General features: G+C 44.0%; 1 protein-coding gene across 3 annotated transcripts in view; it reads left to right on the top strand.

Moving 5' to 3' along the window:
• Apex2 (apurinic/apyrimidinic endodeoxyribonuclease 2) overlaps window positions 1-18,670 on the top strand; it is a 96,770-nt gene that overhangs the window by 59,219 nt on the left and 18,881 nt on the right. The window contains exon 8 of one of the 3 annotated variants that reach the window (XR_015646347.1): window positions 13,245-14,497. The exons of the other annotated variants lie outside the window; for them this stretch is intronic. The gene's annotated coding sequence lies outside the window, so the exon portion shown is untranslated. Of the gene's footprint in view, window positions 1-13,244; window positions 14,498-18,670 lie in introns of those variants that run through there. 3 annotated transcript variants of the gene reach the window in all.

The following is an 18,670-nucleotide window of genomic DNA, read 5'->3' as shown; positions in this document are numbered from 1 at the left end:
ATGGGGTTATTTGGTTCTCTGGAGTCTAACTTCTTGAGTTCTTTGTATATTTTGGATATTAGCCCTCTATCAGATGTAGGATTTGTACAGATTTTTTCCCCAATCTGTTGGTTGCCATTCTGTCCTAATGACAGTGTCCTTTGCCTTACAGAAGCTTTGCAATTTTTTGAGGTCCCATTTGTCGATTCTTGATCATAGAGCATAAGCCATTGGTGTTTTGTTAAGGAAATTTTCCCCAGTGCCCAGGTGTTTGAGATGTTTCCCTAATTTTTTTTTCTATTAGTTTGAGTGTATCTGGTTTGATGTGGAGGTCCTTGATCCACTTGTACTTAAGCCTTGTAGAGGGCGATAAGAATGAATTGATTTGCTGACTACATGCTGACTTCTAGTTGAACCGGCACCATTTGTTGAAAATGCTATCTTTTATCCACTAGATAGTTTTAGCCCCCTGTTGAAGATCAAGTGACCATAGGTGTGTGGGTTCATTTCTGGGTCTTCAATTCTATCCCATTGATAGCTGCCAATACCATACAGTTTTTATCACTATTACTTTGCAATACATCTTGAGATTAGGGATCGTGATTCTCTCAGAAGTTCTTTTATTGTTGTAGATAGTTTTTGCTATCCTGGGTTTTTTGTTGTTCCAAATGAATTTGCAAATTGTTCTTTCTAACTCTATGAAGAATTGAGTTGGAATTTTGAAGTGGATTGCATAGAATCTGTAGATTGCTTTTGGCAAGATGGCCATTTTTACAGTGTTAATCCTGCCAATCCATGAGCATGGAAAATCTTTCCATCTTCTGTGATCTTCAATTTCTTTCTTCAGAGACTTGACGTTCTTGTTATACATATCTTTCACTTGCTTTGTTAGAGTCACACCGAGGTATTTTATACTATTTGGGACTATTGTGAAGGTGTCATTTCCCTCATTTCTTTCTCAGCCTGTTTATCCTTTGAGTAGAGGAATGCTACTGATTTGTTTGAGTTAATTTTATATCCAGCCACTTTGCTGAAGTTGTTTATCAGGCTTAGTAGTTCTTTTGTGGAACTTTTGTGGTCACTGAAGTATACTGTATCATCCACAAATAGTTGATATTTTGACTTCTTCCTTTCCAATTTGTATCCCTTTGACCTCCTTTTTTTGTCTGATTGCTCCGTCTAGAACTTCAAGAACTATATTGAATAAGTAGGGAGAGAGTGGGCAGGCTTGTCTGGTCCCTGATTTTAGTGGGATTGCTTCAAGTTTCTCTCCATTTAGTTTAATGCTAGTGACTGGTTTGCTTTATATGGCTTTTACTATATTTAGGTATGGGCCTTGAATTCCTATTCTTTCCAGGACTTTTATCATGAAGGGATGTTGTATTTTGTCAAATGCTTTTTCAGCATCTAATGAAATGATCATGTGGTTTTCTTTTTTTAGTTTGTTTGTATAATGGATTATGTTGATGGATTTCCATATATTAAACCATACCTGCATTCCTGGAATGAAGCCTACTTGATCATGATGGATGATCATTTTGATTTGTTCTTTGATTCAGTTTGCTAGAATTTTATTGAGTATTTTTGCATTGATATTCATAAGGGAAAGTGGTCTGAAGTTCTCTTTCTTTGATGGGTCTTTGTGAGGTTTAGGTATAAGCATAATTGTGGCTTCATAGAAGGAATTGGGTAGTGCTCCTTCCATTTCTATTTTGTGGAATAGTTTGGACAGTATTGGTATGAGGTTGTCTATGAAGGTCTGAGAGAATTCTGCACTAAACCCACCTGGTCCTGGGCTTTTTTTGTTGGGAGACCTTTAATGACTGCTTCTGTTTCTTTGGGATTATGGGACTGTTTAGGTGGTTTATCAGGTCCTGATTTAACTTGGTACCTGGTATCTGTCTAGAAAATTGACCATTTCATGCAGATTTTCCAATTTTGTTGAATATAGTCTTTTGTAGTAAGATTTGATGACTTTTTAAATTTCCTCAGATTCTGTTTTTTTTTTTAATTTTTTTAAGATTTTATTTATTGTATATGAGTACACTGTAGCTGTCTTCAGACACCAGGAGAGGGCATCAGATCTCATTACAGATGGCTGTGAACCACCATGTGGTTGCTGGGATTTGAACTCAGGACCTCAGGAAGAGCAGTCGGTGCTTTTAACCGCTGAGCCATCTCTCCAGCCCCAGATTCTGTTATTATGTTTCCTTTTTTAATTTCTGATTGTGTTAGTTTGGTACTCTCTCTGGGCCCTCTAGTTAGTCTAGCCAAGGATTTATCTATCTTGTTGACTTTCTCAAAGAACTAGCTCCAGGTTTTGTTGATACTTTTTATAATCTTTTGTGTTTCTTCTTCCCTGATTTCAGTCTTGAGTTTGATTATTTCCTGCTGTCTACTACCCTTGTTTGTATTTGCTTCTTTTTGAGCTTGTAGGTGTGGTGTCAAGTTGCTAATGTATGCTAATGTATGCTCCCTCCAGTTTCTTTTTGGAGGCACTCAGAGCTATGAGTTTTCCTCTTAGCACTGCTTTCATTGTGTCCCATGAGTTTGGGTATGTTGTACCTTCATTTTCATTAAATTCTAAAAAAATCTTTAGTTTCTTTCTTTACTTCTTCCTTGACCAAGTTACCATTGAGTAGAGTGTTGTTCAGCTTCCATGTATATGTGGGCTTTCTGTCATTTTTGTTGCTATTGAAGACCAGCCTTAGTCCATGGTGATCTCATAGCATGCATGGGATTATTTCAGTCTTCTTGTATCTTTTGAGGCCTGTTTTATTATCCATTATATGGTCAGTTTTGGAGACAGTACCATGAGGTGATCAGAAGAAGGTATATTCTTTTGTTTTAAGATGAAATGTTCTATAGATATCTTTTTAAATTCATTTGGTTCATAACTTCTGTTAGTTTCTCTATGTCTCTGTTTCCATGATCTGTCCAATGATGAGAGTGGGGTGTCAAAGTCTCTCACTATTATTATGTGAGGTGCAATGTGTGCTTTGAGCTTTAAGTAAGGTTTCTTTTATGAACATAGGTGCCCTTGCATTTGGAGCATAGATATTTAGGATTGAGAGTTCATCTTGGTGGATTTTTCCTTTGATGAATATGAAGTGTCCTTTCTTATATGTTCTGTTAACTTTTTGTTGAAAGTTGATTTTATTCAATATTAGAATGTCTACTCCAGCTTGTTTCTTGGGACCATTTGCTTGGAAAATTGTTTTCCACTTGTTTATTCTGAGGTAATGTCTGTCTTTGTCACTGAGATGCATTTCCTGTATGCAGCAAGATGCTGGGTCCTGTTTACATATGCAATTTGTTATTCTGTCTTTTTATTGGGGAATTGAGTCCATTGATGTTAAGAGATATTAAGGAATAATGATTGTTGTTTCCTGTTATTTTTACTGTTAGAGGTGGAATTATGTTTGGGTGCCTCTCTTCTCTTGGATCTGTTGCAATAAGATTACTTTCTCGCTTTTTTATAGTATACTTTCCCTTCTTGTATTGGAATTTTCCATCTATTGGCCTTTGTAGTGCTGGACATGTAGAAAGATATTATGTAAATTTGTTTTTGTCATGGAATATCTTGGTTTATCCATGTATGTTAATTGAGAGTTTTACTGGATACAATAACCTGGACTGGCCTTTGTGTTCTTTTAGGGTCTGTATAACATCTGCTAAGGATCTTCTGACTTTCATAGTCTCTGGTGAGAAGTCTTTTGTAATTCTGGAAAGTCTGCATTTATATGTCATTTGACCTTTTTTCCTTACTGGTTTTAATATTTTTTCTGTTTTGTGCATTTGGTGTTTTGACTATTACGTGACAGGAGGAATTTCTTTTCTTGTCCAATCTATTTGTAGTTCTGTAGGCTTCTTGTATGTTATGGGCATCACTTTCTTTTGGTTAGGGAAGTTTGTGTTTATAATTCTTTTGAAGATATTTACTGGCCCTTTAAGTTGGGAGTCCTCACTTTCTTCTATACCTATTATCCTTAGGTTTGATCTCATTGAGTCATGGATTCCCTGGATATTTTGGGTTAGGAGCTTTTTGCATTTTACATTATCTTTGACAGTTGTGTAGATGATTTCTATGGTATCTTCTGTCACTGAGATTCTCTCTTCTATCTCTTGTATTCTGTTGGTGATGCTTGCGTCTATGACTCCTGATCTTTTTCCTAGATTTTCTATCTCTAGGGTTGTCTCCCTTTGTGATTTCTACTTCCATTTTTAGATCCTGAATGGTTTTGTTCAATTCCTTCACCTGTTTGGTTGTGTTTTCCTGTAATTCTTTAAGGGATTTTTGTGTTTCTTCCTTAAGGGCTTCTACTTGTTTACCTGTGTTGCCTTGTATTTCTTTAAGGGAGTTATTTATGTCCTTCCTAAAGTCCTATCATCATCATGAGATGTTATTTTATATCCAGATCTTTCTTTTGTGGTGTGGTTGGCTATCCAGTATTTGCTCTTTTGGGAGAACTGGTCTCTGATGATGCCAAATGGCCTTGGTTTCTGTTGCTTAGGTTCCTGCACTTGCCTCTCTCCATCAGGTTGTCTCTTGTGTTAGCTTGCCTTGCTGTCTCTGACAGTGGCTTGACCCTCCTATAAGCCTGTGTTTCAGCACTCCTGGAGACTGGCTTTCTTCTAGTAGGATATGTGTTCAGAGTGCTGTGTCACTGGGTCAGCTCCAGGGGCAGGAGGAAACCAGAAGAATCCTGTCCCAGACTGCTTTTTGGTTCCTGGGTCAGAGGTCTCCAGGTGGGTTCCTCAGCTGGCAGCTGACTTTCAGATCTAGGCGCAGGCAAAGACAGGAAGTGTGCTGTCACAGATAGCTTCTCAGTTTTTTGTGTCCAGTGGTCTCTAGGCCGGTTCTTCTGCTCTCAGGTTTGTCAGCGCTCCTGGCAAATGACTTTCAGCCCTAGGCGCAGGCAGAGACAGGAAATGTCCTGTCCCAGATTGCTCCTTGGTTTTTGTGTCCAGAGTTCTCTAGGCAGTTCCGCTGCTTTCAGGTGTGTCAGCGTTCCTGGCAATTGGCTTTCAGCCCTGGGCACAGGCAGAGACTGGAAGGGTCTTGTCCCAGACTGCTCCTAGGTTACTGTGTCCAGAGGTCTCCAGACATGTTCCTCTTGGACCAGCAATGTGAGCAGAAGTGGTGGTCTCCCCTGAGCATTCAGGAGTGGCCTCATTTCTGAGAGTCCAGCTTTCTCTTCCATGGGATTTCGGTTCAGAGAACTGTGGGACCAGGTCAGCGCAGGGCTCAGATGGAAACCGGAAGGATCCTTTGCCAGACTCTCCCTAGGTTCCTGTGTCCTGGGGGCTCCAGGCGGGTCCCTCAGAGAAAAAGTGGTGGTCTTACCTCAGCTCTCAGGTGTGTCAGTGTTCCTGGAGACTGGCTTTCAGATCAGGGGACAGGCAGACACCGGAAGGGGAATTCCTTGATTCTTTATATCTATACTTCTTCCCTTATCAATGTTAGTAATGGATATTATTAAAGTGGTTGAGAGTAATATTGGGAGTTTACTTGTGTTCTTTGGTTAGGTATAGATGAAATTTCAAAGGTCAATCTTTTCCAACTCATATTCTTATAAATATTGTTTCACAGCTGTATAAACTTGGTATTGGAGGGAAGGTGTTGCATGACAAGCTAAGAAAGAATATTTTTTTTCTTATAAGTAATTTATATACCTAAGAACATATATCTTACTATGCCCAGTGTAGTAGCTCACTCTTTTAAACCCAGAACTCGGGAGCCAGAGGCAGGAAGATCTCCAGCCTGGTCTATAGAGCAAGTTTCATGATATCTAGAACTATATATGTCCTTAAAAAATACAGGGGGGGGGGTTGAGAGAGATGGTGGTTAAAGGCACTTGTTGCTCTTGCAGAGAATTCACCAGATTCAATTCCTAGCAGCCACATGATAGCTCAAGACCAGCTGGAACTAGAATTCCAGAGGATCCAATGCTGCCTTCTTCTGGTCTCCACAGGGACTGCACACATGTGATATGTAGACATACTTGCAGGTAAAATACCCATACAGACAAAATAAAAATACATCTAAAAATAAGTTTTAGTAACTCTTACCATCAAGCCAGAGAGATAGCTTAGTGAGTAAAGGTTTTAGCTGAGCTAGCCTAATAACTGGAGTTCGAGTCCTGGAACCCTCATAAAAAGCTGGACACAGTGGTAGGCATCTGTAAATCCAGCATTCCTACAGTGAAATGGGAGGTGGAGACAGTAGAACTTGGAAACTCCCAGCCCAGGAAGCCTGGAGTGCGCAGCATAAGGGTCAGATCCTCTACTCTGTTCCCTTGATTATATGTCTGCTTTGTGTCAAAGCCAGGATGGTTTTACTACTATGTGCTTAGTTCAGGTTTCCATTGCTGTGAAGAGATACCATAGCTCTATTGTACAATTTAAAATAAAAATTGGTGAGACTTCTTGCAGTTCTTTAATTGTTCAGGATTGTTTTAATGATCCTGGTTTTGTGTGTGTGTGTGTGTGTGTGTGTGTGTGTGTGTGTGTGTGTGTGTGTGTGTGTACGTGCACATGTGTTTCCATATGAAGCTGACATTTTCCTTTCAAGATCTGTAAAGAATTGTGTTGTAATTTTGATGGGAATTGCATTGAAACTGTAGATTGCTTTTGGTAGGATGGTTGTTCTTACTATGTTAATAATAGTAGAGATAAACATGGGAGATCTTTCCAACTTCTGATATCTTCTCCAATACCTTGCTTTGTTAGAGTTACTCCAGGATATTTTACATTACTTAAGGCTATTATGAAAGGTGTTGTTTCCCTGGTTTCTTTCTTAGTCCATGTGTCATTTGCTGAAAGTGTTTATCAGCTGTAAGAGTTTCCTGGTGGAAGTTTTAGTCTCTTATGTATATTATCATATCATCTGCAAATAACCATATGTAGAATGCTTCCTTTTCAATTCATATCTTTTTGATTTCCTTAAGTTGTCTTATTGCTTTAGCTAAGATGTGTGGACAGCCTTGTCTTGTTCCTGATTTTACTGGAATTGCTTTGAGTTTCTTTGTATTTTATTCGATGTTGGTTATAGGCTTGCTGTGAACTGCCTTTATTATGTTGAGGTATGTCCCTTGGATCCCTGACCTTTCTAGGATTTTTGTTTTTATCATGAAGGGATCTTGTCAGTGGCCTTTTCTATGTCTAACAAGATAATCCTATGGATTTTGATATTCAGGTGACCCATATTTTCATAAGTAACAAGAGTTTATAAGGCTTCTGTTTTTGCTTTCATCTGAGTTGGTCAGATAGGGCGCAGGGGGTAACTTTGATTTCTTTTTATATTTCTTGAGATTCCCTTTGTGTTTGAGAATGTGGTCAGTTTTGGAAAAAGTTCCATGAGCTGCTTATTAGAAGGTATGCTCTTTTTTGTGTTTGGGTGAAACCTTCTGTACATATCTGTTAGGTCCATTTGGTTTATAATGACACTTATTTCCAGCATCTCTCTGTTTAGTTTTCGGCCTGTACATTGGTGAGAATTGGGTATTGAAGTCTCTCCCTATTGGTGTGTGATAGTCAGTGTGTGATTTAAGCTGTAAGAGGGTTTCTTTTACAAACTAGGATACCCTTGTGTTCGAGGCATGGATGTTAATAATTGCATGGTGACCTTGGTGCTTTTATCTCTTTGGTAAGTGTGTAGTGCTCTTCCCTATTTCTTCTAATCAATTGTGGTTTCAACTCTATTTTATCAGGTATTAAAATGACTATACCAGCTTGTTTCTTCGGTTCATTAGTTTGAAATATCTTTTTCTAATCCTTTACCTTGAGGTGATGTCTATCCTTGTTTTTAAGTGTGTTTGTTGGATGTAGCAGAAGGATGGATCCTGGTTTTTGTGGTTTTTTTTTGCTTTTGTTTTTTTTTTTTATATATTCTGCTAGTCTGTGCCTTCTTATTGAGAAATTGACATGGGTGATGTTGAAAGTTGCCAATGACTAATCATTTTTTCATTCTTGTTTCATTCCTTTTATTTGTTGCTATTGTTGGTGGTGGTGGTGGTGGTAGTGGTGGTGTTTGTGTGTGTGTGAGTGTGTGTGTGTGTGTGTGAGTGTGTGTGTGTTTGAGTGTGTGTGTGTGTGTGTGCGCGCGCGTGCTCCTGCTTGTGTTTCTCTTCCTTTGACTTTGCTGATCTGGGATTAGTTCCTGTGTTTTCTTGGCAGCATTTCATCTCATAAGGTTAGAGTTTACCTTCTTTTTTTAAAAGAATTATTTATTTATTTCAGGTATAGGATACATTGTAGCTGTCTTCAGACACAGCAGAAGAGGGGCATCGAACCCCATTACAGTTGGTTGTGAGCCACCGTGTCGTTGCTGGGATTTGAACTCAGGACCTCTGGAAGAGCAGCCAGTGCTCTTAACCTCTGAGCCATCTCTCCAGCCCTAGAGTTTACCTTCTAATACCTTCTGTAGGGCTAGATTTATAGACGGATGTTGCTTAAATTTAGTTTTATCATTGAGTGTCTTATCTTCTCCATCTATGGTGATTGAAAGTTTTGCTAAGTATAGTAGTCTGGACTGGCATCTGTGGTCTCTTAGAGTCTGTATCACATCTGTCCAGGCCCTTCTCACTTGCAGAACCTCTGTTGAGAAGTCAGGTGTGATTCTAATAGGTTGGCCTTTATAATACATTGCTTCGTCTTTTTCCCTTGCAGCTTTTAATATTCTTTTGTTGTTGTTATTAGTATTGTTTTGTATGGTAACTGTTTTGATTATTATGTAGCAAGGGGACTTTCTTTTCTCCTCCAATCTAATTGGTGTGCTATATGCTTCTTGTACTTTAATAGTCATCTCCTCCTTTAGATAGGGAAATTTTCTGTGCCTGGGGGAATAATTTCTATGCCTTTGACCTGGGTTTTTCCTGTTTGTTTCTTATACTTTGATAGCCATCTCATCCCTTAGTTAGGGAAATTTTCTGCTATGGTTTCGTTGAAAATATTTTCTGTGCCTTTGATCTTGGTGTTTTCTTTTCTCCGTATCTATTATTCTTAGATATAGTCTTTTTGTGCTGTCCCAGATACCCTAGCTGTTTTATGCCAGGAGTTTTTCAGACTTAACATTTTCTTTGACCCAGGTATCTGGTTTTTGTATTGTGTTGTCAAGTCCTGAGAGTCTCTTCCATCTCATGTATTCCATTAGTTAGGCTTGTCTCTGTGATTCCTGTTCAAGTTCCTAAATTTTTCATTTTGAGCTTTCTCTCAGTTTTTTTTTTTTCTGTTTTTACTTTCGGGTTTTGAACAGCTTCCTTTATTTCCTTCCACTGTTTGTGTTTTCCTGGACTTCTTTAAGGGATTTATTTTTTCCTCTTCATGGACCTCTTTCATATGCATAAAGGATATTTTAAGATCCTTTTTGGGGGTAGGGTTTAGCCATGTTAGAATACTCAGGGCCTGCTAGGTAAGTAGTGTTGCTGGGCTCTAGTGGAGACATATTCTCCTGGCTGTTATTGATTGTGTTTTTATTGCTGGCCTCTAGCCGTCTGGGACAGGGAAGATTGTTATCCTGGGTCCTGATATCTGGTCTTGTTTTTGTTGGGTAGATGTTTTCTTCTTTGGTTTCTGTTTCCTCTCTGGTTGTTAAGAGAGTGTGGTGGCTGTGTGTTGCCTGGTAGGAAAGTCTTCTGGGGTCCTGATAGGTGTGGGTACTGAGAGTTCTAGATAAAATGTGTTTCTGGGTATTGGGACCTCGCATTTGGGAATGGTCATGGGCTAGGGGAAGTTCAGTGTACTGAGAAGGGAGGAAAGCAAGGTATTCCACCAGGACCTACCTAGTCCCTTGGGAATAAGGGCAGAGGGTAAGGATAGGCCACAGCAGAGGGTCTGCTACAGAGTTGGAGATGAGACTGGGGGATTACACTTTGAGGACTGGAGGGAGAGGTGAAGTTAGCGAGCTTGCCTCCCTAGTCAGAGTGGTCTGTGGGTTCTCTGGGTTGCCTTCTGGAATTGGGAACTGGGACAAAGCCCTTGGGTGGAAGGAAGTTTCAAAAACGGTCTGTGTGATCCACTGGAGATGGGGCCAGGAGGGATTGAGAGACTGCAGCAGGTATTGTACTGTAGAGCTGGGGCATGAGACTCGGAGATTAGACTTGGAGGAGCAGAGGGAGAGATAAGGTGTGCAATTAGCCAGCCTGTTTACTTGCCTAGTGTGGCCTGTGGGTTCCCAGAGAGTGCCTGTTGGAATTAGAGGATGGGGACAAAGCAGAGATTGGTGGAGGGATTTCATGGGGGTTCTAGGGATCCACTGGAGATGGGGGAAGAGTGAGAAGGGAGGCCTAGGCAGGTGTTCTAGTGTAGAGCTAGGGATGAGACTAGGGGATTGGACTTGGAGTTGCTGAGGGAGAGGTAAAGATCTGGTTGTTAAGCCTACTTGTTTCCCTGACCAGAGAGATATCTATAGCTTTACAGGGAGTTCCTGATGGATTCAGGGGCTGGGGCAAAGCAACAAGTGGAGGAGAGGGAGGTTTGAAGTGGCGGATCTGTTGAATCTACTAGAGATGAGACAGAGGCAGGCTGCCATAGGGTTTTCTCTGTAGAGGTGTAGATGAAGCTGGGGGATTGGATGTGTAGGAATGGAGGGAGAAGTGCAGACCTGCCATTTGCCTACCTGGCAGGAGCCAGGAGCATGCTGTATTTCTCAATCCCTTATTGAACAAGCAGGGGGAAGTATATGGATAAAGCAAATGTTTGAAAATTCTTCCTGTGCTTCAGGAAACACAGCAGCAGACAGATGGGATTTCAAAATGGTCATAAAGTATGAATGCACCAGATAGTGAAGAGGGAAATGAGCAATAAAATCTAAGTAGTATAAAAGTAGTTACTATCATTCAGAAGCCACGATGTTGAAGGAGAATGGAAAATTCAGAATTATCTGTCAGTTCTCCTTCTGGTGGGTGAACTGGATCCTTAGTTGTTCTGTGTATCACTGTCCAAATAAACAGTTGCCAAGAACCTGCAGCCCCACCACCTGGGTGAGGAAGAAAAGACTGAATCTTTGTAAAACATACATTGTCCTTGCCATAGTTTACACTAAATCATGTGTATGCTCCTTACTAGCTGTTGCTTTTCCTATCCGAGACATCAAAATATAAAAATCTACTATCTATTTATCTTTTTGTATCCCTAGCCATCAAAACATTGTTCAGTAGAGTAAGCATTCAATATATGTCTGTTAAAAAACAGAACTTAAAATGTTTATGAGGACGTTTAGCTATCAGGCTTAGCAGGGTTCACAGGATTTTCTGGATGTAACACTACCTAAGTACCCCAAACTTAGAATTCTGTGCTCCTACACCTATTCTCTATGGTTCTTGAGAACCTATTTCTAAATTTTTAAACTACCTCTGATTGTCTTTAATATTCTATATAGATAGGGCTGGCTTTTTACAATAAATTACCTCCTTCTTTTCCTCCCTCCAACCCCTCCTATGAACCCCTTACTCTCTTTCTATAATTCTTGGCCTCTCTTTAACTGGTCATAACACACAGACACACACAGACACAGACACAGACACACACACACACACACACACACACACACACACACACATTTATGTATACCTAAATATATAAATACAACCTAATCAGTCCATATAATTATACTTGTATGTATGTTTTCAGACTAATCATTGGTACTGGATAGTCAATTGGTGGGCTCTTCTCTGGGAAAGATTATTTCTCCTGCTCTCAGTATTTCTTAGTTTGTGAAGTGTTAGGTGGGCCCTTTTGCTCTTCCTCCCCATCCACTTTGGCATGTCTGTTGTTGTTTTCCTTGTCCAGCTCAAGTTTAGACAGTCATGTCTGATGTCTCAATAAATGGCCCTGTTATCCAAGCCTGGGTAAAAAGCTTCCTGACTCTATCTTGCCAACATTGGCATTTATTCTTATCCAAAATGCCACAGAAATATCTGTAATAACCTCCGTTCTCCATAAATGTCTTAGTATAAAAGAGCAGATGCATAAAAATTATGTATGTATATATGATAATTGCTAAGAAGTAAAGCATAGAATACATTCAGCACTAGAAAAAAAGAGCATCTAACAAGGGCTGTGTCCAGAAACATTTGGAATGTTTTATAGAGTGCTAAATTGTGGACTAGTGTTACTTAGCAAAAGGTAGACATTTTCTGCTCACTCCAAAGGAATGGGCAACCTCTTCTAATGCCTGATCTACTCATAGCTTATTCATTGTGATTATAATGTACCCATCATTATTTTTAAAGAGAACATTCCAATAATAACAAAAATCAGAAATTAATAGGTGAATAAACCCATGAAGAGTTTGCCCAAAGAAATATATGAGGCTTAGATTAGCACAAACCAATCCTCATAGTATCTCTTCAGCAACTTATTTTATGGATTTTCTTGTTATTAATCAGCCTGCCCTTATGATTAGGACTCATCATGTCCATGCAGTCCACAGTTTTTCTGTTACAGATTGCTGGTGCTTATCTAAGGTCTGAGGATGGTCAGTGCACAGATGGTATGCCAAAGGCTTCTTTACACTTACAAAGTTTTTGACATTTGACCCTCAGGTAAAAAAAAAGCCTTCCCTCCAGATAGTGTGATATGACTCTACTCTTGAAGATATGACCCTACTCTTGCTTTCTTTATGTGTTACAAGTTTGATGCTCTTGTTCGTTTATAGAACTTTTCACCATTACGGATTTTTTTTGGTAGAAATTAAAAATTGAATCCCTGGGGTTTTTACCATTTACTGAGTAAAGCAGGTACAGAATCCAGGACTCTGTCAGTCATTCTCAATTTTGAAGAACTCTGCCTTTGTTAGATGCTCTCTTTTGTGTATGCGGGGTTTAGGTGCACGAGTTGTGTTGTAGATGTATATCAGTTGGGACTGCTCACTGCGTAAGCTCTTGTTCTCTGCCTTTTGATCAGTTGTGCTTATCAGTAATGGTCTCCAGACATGTTACATATATGCATGTAATAACAATTAAATGAAAAAAAAAGAGGCCATGAATTTGAAGGTTATATGAGAGGTCTTGGAGAGAGGGATGAGAAGGGAGAAATGATATAATTATCAAAAAGAAAAGAAAAAAAAAGAGAACAGAGAAGTCATAATTTCATATGCTGGAAAACATTGTGTATTTTGTTAGTTTTGCTTGTGTGGTGTGTATGTTTGTTCCTATGTGCGTGCATGTGAAGTAGAATAAGGTAGAAAAACCAATTATTAGATCTTGATTTACTGATACATTTAGTGATTTACTTAAAGCACTGCTTGTACTTTGTTTACCCAGCATGATGTCATTTGCCATCTGGAACAGAGTGACCTGGAGAAATAGCTGAAATAATGAGCGGTTGCCCTTAACAACCTGCCGACTGCCACATAAGCTTCTGTAAGCTCTTCCTTGCTTGCCTGCCCCCACCTTGTCATTTAGAGTACAAAATGAAAATGCAAACCACAACCCAGCCTCAAGGCCTTTGCGGATCTGCCCTGGCTTTGGTCCACTGGTGACTTCTCTCTTCTGCTTTCAATGGTGTTGGAGTGCTTATTCCAGAATGATTCATGCAACATGTGTGCAGGTACATTTGCATGTTCCTATACTTGTTTCTTCATAAATGTGGAGGCCTGAGATTCACATTGGGGGTCTTCCTTAATTACTCTTCACTTTATTATTCGGGCAGAACCTGATGATCAAACGAGAGTTCCCTAACTTAGCTAGTTTGGTTTGCCGAGGAAAACCCATCTCTGCCTCTGAGATAAAGGCAGCCACCAGGACTGCCCAGCTTTGACTTGAGTCCTGGGGATCAAATCTTATATTCTCAAGCTTAGGGGTAATGAACATTATCCAGTAAACAACCTCCCCAGCCCTGAAAAACTTAACATGTCACTATGCTTTGTTTCCGTACCTTTCTTTGCTTTTGCTATTCTTCCTTCCTTCGTTCCTTCCTTCGTTCCTTCCTTCCTTCCTTCCTTCCTTCCTTTCTTTCTTTCTTTCTTTCTTTCTTTCTTTCTTTCTTCCTTCCTTCCTTCCTTCCTTCCTTCCTTCCTTCCTTTCTTTCTTTCTTTCTTTCTTTCTTTCTTTCTTTCTTTCTTTCTTTCCTTCTTTCTTTTTTTTTTGTTGTTGTTGTTGGTTTTTGACACAGTCTCCCAATGTAGTCTTGTTTGGCCTTAAAGTTGCTATAGAAACAAGACTGGAAAAAACCTCATAGAGAGCCATGAGTCTTGAGCCATTTGCCTTTGCCTCTCTGACTCTGCCTCACTGCCTCTCTCTCTGGCTTTCTGCCTCTGTTTCTGGCTCTATTCTGCCTCTGTTTCAGCCTCCATTTCTGCCCCTCTGCTTTGGCCTCTGCCTCTGCCTCTCTGCCTCTCTGCCTCTGTCCCTCTGCACCTGCCTCTGCCTCTGCCCATGCCTCTGATTCTGCTTCTGCCTCTGCCAATCTGCCTCTGCCTATGCCTCTGCCTCTGCACCTCTGGCCTGCTGCCCATCTGCCTCTGCCTGAGCCCCTCTGCTCTCTGCCTCTCTGCCTCTCCCTCTGCCTCTCTGCCTGTGTTTCTGCCTCTGCCTCTGCTTCTCTTTCTGCCTCTGCCTCTGCATCTGTCTCTCTGCCTCTGCTCTGAGTCTGTGTCTGCGTCTGCATCTGCATCTGCCTCTGCCTCTGCGTCTTCCTCTGCCTCTGCCTCTGTCTCTGCCTCTGCCTCTGCCTCTGCCTCTGTGTCTGCGTCTGCCTCTGCCTCTGCCTCTGCCGCTCTGCCTCTGTCTCTGCCTCTCTGCCTTTCTGTCTCTCTGTCTCTGTGCCTCTGCCTCTGCCTCTCTGTGTCTCTGCCTCTCTGCCACTGGCTCTCTGTCTCTGCCTCTGCCTCTCTGATTCTCTGCTTCTGCCTCTGCATCTGCCTCTCTGCTTCTGCTCTGAGTCTGTGTCTGCGTCTGCATCTGCCTCTGCCTCTGCCGCTCTGCCTCTGTCTCTGACTCTCTGCCTCTCTGTCTCTCTGTCTCTGTGCCTCTGCCTCTGCCTCTCTGTGTCTCTGCCTCTCTGCCACTGGCTCTCTGTCTCTGCCTCTGCCTCTCTGATTCTCTGCTTCTGCCTCTGCATCTGCCTCTCTGCTTCTGCTCTGAGTCTGTGTCTGCGTCTGCATCTGCCTCTGCCTCTGCCTCTGCCTCTGCCTCTGTGTCTGCCTCTGCCTCTGTCTCTGCAGCCGCCTCTGCCTCTGCCTCTGCCTCTGTGTCTGCGTCTGCATCTGCCTCTGCCTCTGCCTCTGCCGCTCTGCCTCTCTGCCTCTCTGTCTCTCTGTCTCTGTGCGTCTGCCTCTGCCTCTCTGTGTCTCTGCCTCTCTGCCACTGGCTCTCTGTCTCTGCCTCTCCCTCTCTGATTCTCTGCTTCTGCCTCTGCATCTGCCTCTCTGCCTCTGCTCTGAGTCTGCGTCTGCGTCTGCATCTGCCTCTGCCTCTGCCTCTGCCTCTGCCTCTGCCTCTGCCTCTGCCTCTGTCTCTGCAGCCGCCTCTGCCTCTGCCTCTGCTTCTCTGCCCGTGTTTCTGCCTCTGCCTCTGCCTCTGCCTCTGCCTCTGCCTCTGCCTCTGCCTCTGCCTCTGCCACTGCCTCTCTGCCTCTCTGCCTCTCTGCCTCTGCCTCTGCCTCTGCCTCTGTCTCTGCCTCTGCCTCTGCCTCTGCCTCTGTCTCTGCAGCCGCCTCTGCCTCTGCCTCTCTGACTCTGCCTCTGCTTTTACCTCTGCTTCAGCCTCTGCCTCTCTGTCTCTGCCTCTGCCTCTCTGCCTGTGTTTCTGCCTCTGCCTCTGCCTCTGCTTCCCTTTCTGCCTCTGCCTCTGCTTCTGCCTCTGCCTCTGCTCTACCTCTGTATCTGCGTCTGCCTCTGCATCCGCCTCTGCGTCTGCCTCTGCCTCTGCCTCTGCCTCTGTCTCTGTCTCTGCAGCCGCCTCTGCCTCTCCTCTGCCTCTCCTCTGCCTCTTCCTTTACCTCTGCTTCAGCCTCTGCCTCTATCTCTACCTCTGCCTCTGCCTCTCTGCCCATGTTTCTGCCTCTGCCTCTGCCTCTGCTTCTCTTTCTGCCTCTGCCTCTGCCTCTGCCTCTGCTTCTCTTTCTGCCTCTGCCTCTGCTTCTGCCTCTGCCTCTGCTCTACCTCTGTGTCTGTGTCTGTGTCTGCGTCTGCCTCCGCCTCTGTCTCTGTAGCCGCCTCTGCCTCTGCCTCTGCCACTGCCTCTGCAGCCGCCTCTGCCTCTGCCTCTGTCTCTCCTCTGCCTCTGCCTCTTTCTTTACGTCTGCTTCAGCCTCTGCCTCTCTGTCTCTGCCTCTGCCTCTGCCTCTCTGCCTCTGCCTCTCTGCCTCTGCCTCTCTGCCTCTGCCTCTGCCTCTCTGCCTCTGCCTCTGCCTCTGTCTCTGTAGCCGCCTCTGCCTCTATCTCTGCCTCTGCCTCTGTCTCCGTCTCTGCCTCTGCCTCTGCCTCTCCTCTGCCTCTGCCTCTGCCTCTCTGCCTCTGCCTCTATCTCTGCCTCTGCCTCTCTGCCTCTGCCTCTGCCACTGCCTCTGCCTCTATCTCTGCCTCTGCCTCTGCCTCTCTGCCTCTGCCTCTGCCTCTGCCTCTGTCTCTGCCTCTGCCTCTCTTCCTCTGACTCTGCCTCTATCTCTGCCTCTCTGCCTCTGCCTCTGCCTCTGCCTCTGCCTCTGCCTCTCTGCCTCTGCCTCTGCCTCTGCCTCTGCCTCTGCCTCTGCCTCTGCCTCTGCCTCTGCTTCTCTTTCTGCCTCTGCTCTACCTCTGTGTCTGCGTCTGTGTCTGCCTCTGCCTCTGCCTCTGCCTTTACGTCTGCTTCAGCCTCTGCCTCTCTGCCTCTCTGCCTCTCTGCCTCTCTGTCTCTGCCTCTGCCTCTCTGCATCTGCCTCTGCCTCTCTGCCTCTGCCTCTGTCTCTGCAGCCGCCTCTGCCTCTCCTCTGCCTCTGCCTCTGCCTCTCTGCCTCTGCCTGTGTCTCTGCCTCTGCCTCTCCTCTGCCTCTGCCTCTGCCTCTCTGCCTCTGCCTCTGCCTCTCTGCCTCTGCCTCTCTGCCTCTGCCTCTGCCTCTGCCTCTCTGCCTCTGCCTCTGCCTCTCTGCCTCCGCCTCTGCCTCTCTGCCTCTGCCTCTCTGCCTCTGCCTCTGCCTTTCTGCCTCTCTGTCTCTCTGTCTCTGTGCCTCTGCCTCTGCCTCTCTGCCTCTGCTCTGAGTCTGTGTCTGCGTCTGCATCTGCCTCTGCCTCTGCCTCTGCCTCTGCGTCTGCCTCTGCCTCTGTCTCTGCAGCCGCCTCTGCCTCTGCCTCTCCTCTGCCTCTGCCTCTGCCTTTACCTCTGCTTCAGCCTCTGCCTCTCTTTCTCTGCCTCTGCCTCTGCCTCTCTGCCCGTGTTTCTGCCTCTGCCTCTGCTTCTCTTTCTGCCTCTGCCTCTGCTTCTGCCTCTGCTCTACCTCTGTGTCTGCGTCTGCCTCTGCCTCTGTCTCTGCAGCCACCTCTGCCTCTGCCTCTGTCTCTCCTCTGCCTCTGCCTCTGCCTTTACGTCTGCTTCAGCCTCTGCCTCTCTGTCTCTGCCTCTGCCTCTGGCTCTCTGGCTCTCTGCCTCTCTGCCTCTGCCTCTGCCTCTTCCTCTCTGCCTCTGCCTCTGCCTCTCTGTCTCTCTGACTCTGCCTCTGCCTGTCTGCCTCTGTCTCTGCCTCTCTGCCTCTCTGTCTCTCTGTCTCTGTGCCTCTGCCTCTGCCTCCTTGCCTCTCTGCCTCTCTGCCTCTGCCTCTGCTCTGCCTCTGCCTCTCTGCCTCTGCCTCTGTCTCTGCCTCTGCCTCTGCCTCTGCCTCCCCTGCCTCTGCCTCTGCCTCTGCCTCTCTGATTCTCTGCCTCTGCCTCTCTGATTCTCTGCCTCTGCCTCTGCCTCTCTGCATCTCTGCCTCTGCCTCTGCTCTGCCTCTGCCTCTGCCTCTGCCTCTGCGTCTGCTTCTCTGCATCTGCCCCTGCCTCTGCCTCTGCCTCTCTGCCTCTGCCTCTGCCTCTACCTTTGTCTCTCTGCCTCTGCCTCTGCCTCTGCCTCTGCCTCTGCCTCTGCCTCTGCCTCTGCCTCTGCTTCTCTGCCTCTCTGCCTCTGCCTCTATGCCTCTGCTTCTCTGCCTCTGCCTCTGCCTCTGCCTCTGCCTCTGCCTCTGCCTCTGCCTCTGCCTCTGCCTCTGCCTCTGCCTCTCTGCCTCTGCCTCTGCTTCTCTGCCTCTGCCTCTCCCTCTCCCTCTGTCTCTACCTCTCAAGTGCTGGGATTAAAGGCATATCCATCACATCTACCTTAACTTGTCTATTTTCAAGAAAATTGCAAATTATGAAAATGAAGCAGTGGTTTTTAAATAAAATAGGAGGTCTTTTAAAATGCAATAAAAGTCATTAAATACATAATGAAGTTAAGTCTCTGAGGGCAATACTGTGTGTAAAGTCCTTTATGTTCTGATTGGAGAAATAACATTAAATATCATTGCAAGGCATTGGAAGTAAAGGTAGTTAAATAGAAATTCACAAGGTATGTGGAACATCATGGTGCTCACATATCAGCTTTAGATTTTTGGAGACGTTTCTAGCAAATCTTATAGAACTTTATAGAGATACTGTTACTTTTTATTATTATGGAAAAGTTTACATAATTAAGATTTTTTTGCCATATTAGCCACTTTATAACATGCATTGAAATTGTTACAACCGTCCATTCCACCTCCC

The sequence above is a fragment of the Rattus norvegicus genome, chromosome X, assembly GCF_021556685.1.
Source record: "Rattus norvegicus strain SHRSP/BbbUtx chromosome X, alternate assembly SHRSP_T2T, whole genome shotgun sequence".
NCBI classification, from domain to species: domain Eukaryota; kingdom Metazoa; phylum Chordata; class Mammalia; order Rodentia; family Muridae; genus Rattus; species Rattus norvegicus.
The sequence above is the reverse complement of the archived record's forward strand: the minus strand, read 5'-3'. Positions and strand labels throughout refer to the sequence as shown.